This window comes from Nanorana parkeri, unplaced genomic scaffold, assembly GCF_000935625.1.
Source record: "Nanorana parkeri isolate BGI_ZX_2015 unplaced genomic scaffold, ASM93562v1 scaffold717, whole genome shotgun sequence".
Taxonomy (NCBI): Eukaryota; Metazoa; Chordata; class Amphibia; order Anura; family Dicroglossidae; genus Nanorana; species Nanorana parkeri.
In genome coordinates, this window is record NW_017306985.1 from 437,543 (window position 1) to 440,902 (window position 3,360).

Consider the following 3,360-nt stretch of genomic DNA (forward strand, 5'->3'; position numbering starts at 1 on the left):
ATCTGTAATTTTTGGGGGGATTCCTGTGTCAGGAACTTGCATTTTCCTACAGTAGGAGTCCCTAATTTGACGTTTACAAGCGTTTAATCACCTACTCTCTGCTGCTCGGTCCAGGCCGCAGAGCTCAGCTTTCCCGAACACCATGTGTATGGGGAGCAGAGGAGCATGCGCAGTGGAGGCTACAGGATGGGGATGGAGGAGTGTTGGACAATGCTAGGCAATGGACACATGCCGAGAGCGCGCAGGGGTGTCTCCGTGGGACCCTGTAATAAGAAGGAGACACCAGAGATCAGAACTGCGGCAACAGCGCTGAATTTGCGGCTTTATTCTGGCTGCATTAATAATATTTAAATGCAATATTATATTTGCCAGACATTAAAAAAAGTTTGGTAAGAGAAGCCACAGTGTAGCCATAGTGTAGCCATAGTGAGGTGCAATGTGGTTGTACTACGCTGTGCTGGAAAAAAAAAAAGTACTGCATGCAGCACAACTCCCTTGTCTATGCAATGAAAAGGCTGGAAAAGGCTTCCAGAGCATCCCCAACGGATTAAAAACGACAGAAAGAAAAAAAAAAAGACCAGGAAAAGAAAGAACTAAAGAAAGAAAAAAGAAGGAAAGAAAAGAAATATGTTATGTTTGGGGAGAAGGGAGATTACTCCCATCACTGAAATGGATGAAATTATGTACGGAGCCAGTATACATTTTTTCATGCAAGGTCATTTTTTTTTGTCCAGTGTTAGTTTTTATAGCGGTTTAAAGCAGAGCTCCAGGATTATTTTTTCATTAACCCTTGCAGTTGGGCTGGCCTCTACTCATTTGTGTCTAGGTAAAAAAAAAAAAACACCATACAAAAATATACTCACTCAATGCTCCAAGCTGGCTTCTTCATAGAACAGTCCCTGGAATGCCTGTCCCCCTCCTGTGCAGCGGTTTAAGGTCCATTAAATCATCACGTCAATACATTGTGCAAAGACATGTGGTTGCTGAGGAACAGTCCAATGTGCGGAGGAGGAGGGGGCAGGCTGGAGGGAGCGCAGTGACAGCTGGCTGGCTCAGAGCTTTGGGTGAGTATTTCTTGGTTATTTTAGCACCTAGACACAAATGAGCGCTTAACCCTTGTAGTGGGGTAGTAGCTCCACTGCAAGGGTTCATAAAAACAAATCCTTTAAAGTAAATATGCAGCTAAACAAAATGAAAGTGGAATTCCAACTGAAAATCTTCTTTTGGACAGACCACGGTAGGATTACAACTGTTTTCAGGTATTGATGTTGTCTGCATCTCTGTTAGGCCTGATTCACATCTACGCGGTACCGTTTTTGCGCGATAGCACCATGTGGTTATTTGCGTGTTGTGCACATTTTTACATGAATTTGCGCGTTTTCACTGGCTGCTCATAAAACATTGTGGGCAATGGAACAATGCGCGTATAAACGTGCAAAAACTCTCACAAAAATGTGCAACATGCTTCTGCCACATGTTTTTGGGCATTTCCAATGAAGTCCATGGGGCAATAAAGCACTTTTAACTGCCCAAAGAAGCTTATGTACCTTTTTGAGCATTTGGCGTTTTCTGCTCAGGTGTGAATCAGGGCCATTGAAAATCATGGGATTTCTTGTGTTGGGCATGTAAAAGTGCTTTTCGACCTGCTCAAAAACTCCTAGGTGTGAACCAGGCCTTAAGGAAATGTATTATTCTTCCTGGAGAATGTCTTTTCTAAATGCTGCATTTTCTCTTTTTACATCAATAGGCTATGAATATAATCCTAACGGGTCATCTAGTGAAGAATCCTTGGAGCCAGGTTTTCTATACTGCGATATTAACAATGTAGCTTTCTGCTTTAAAGTTAAAGCGACAATAAACTCAGGAGTTAAATCTTAAAGTGACATTAAAGTCAATTTTTCCCCCCTCCCCCCCAATGTTAATGTCAGCACTTACCTTAAATGATGTCTCTTAATGCAAAAAAAACCCGGAGGGTTTAGAAACCCTTTGAAAATGCATTCAAGTACCTTTCAGTATTAACAAAAATGTATCTTATTTGTGTGTCACTCAGTTGGAGATCCTCAAATCATTTCTGAATTGGTGCCAACAATTCCTTCCATCCTACAATCTCATGTTTAGTTTACTAATTTGTAGTCAGATTGTAGTTCATCACAGGACTGAGCTTGGAGCGGTAGCTACATTATAACACACAGTTGGAACAAAAGTAGCCTCCAGAAGGAAGGAAAGTGTCAGAACCAATTCAGAGATGATTTGATGATCTACAACCGAGTGATACACAAATAAGATACATTTTTGTTCAGAGGGTAATTGAATGCATTTTTAAGATTTAACTCCTGAGTTTTGTGTCACTTTAAATATCTACATTTTCCACATATATGTAGAACTTTTTTTTTTGTGTGTGTTTTGTGTGTTTATTATAGATTTATTGGATGGACGATTACTGTATCACATCAGTCTTCAAGGCAAGATTCAAATGAGATTAGATGTCATTAGCTAAAAAAAGTAAACAGTATGATCGGCTGATAGGTGGATTAACTGAATTACTTTTCAGACGATTCAGAAGAAAAAGGCTGAAATCTGATACGTGTATGGCCAACTTTAGTAGTTCCTAGGATTAACCACCCTTCTCCCACTCCCATGGGACTTCTACAGGACAGCGTGAAGACCTGTCAATTGGCTAGTCACCAAACAATAAATTATTGTTGGCCAGGGAGTGTTGTGCGCTCCACCATACCCAAATGTACAGAGTTTGTTACCAGGGCTGTGATGGGGGATAGAGCACTAGGAAGGGAGTAGGAATCTTGTGGCTAGCTTCCTTAGCGCAGTGGTACTTTCCGTTTTAACCCCTTCACGACCGATGACCGGTAAAAGCTGCCGGTACTCTGTTCAGATTTGTAGGGCAGGTTTGTAGCGGCCGGCTTTACAGTAGAAGTGATTCTGGTGGCTCAGCTGCCGCCAGATGGCTTCTACGATCCAGTAAAGTGGTCCCCCTACCCGACACCCCCGCCGTGTTTCCCAGGCTCCGCTGCCTCTCCTACGGGACTGGCATCTTGGGTGTTGGTGGAAAGCTGGGGAGGAGGGCGGTGAACATCCATTCACCGAGCTCCTCCCCGTTCTATGGGACCCGGGAGTGACGCGTATTGCATTACTTCCTGTCCCTGAGCTGTCATTGCTGGGCTTCTGAAGCCCAGCAATAAGCTATTGAAGTGCGATCTGCACTTCAATAGCTTTGTTAGAGTGTAAAGGTGACACTAGGGGTCTTTTGGACCCCCGCTATCACCTTAAAGAGGACCTGTCACCCCCAATATGCTATCACATGGGGGACTTGTAAGCCCCCCTATGTGATAGCAATTAAAGTAA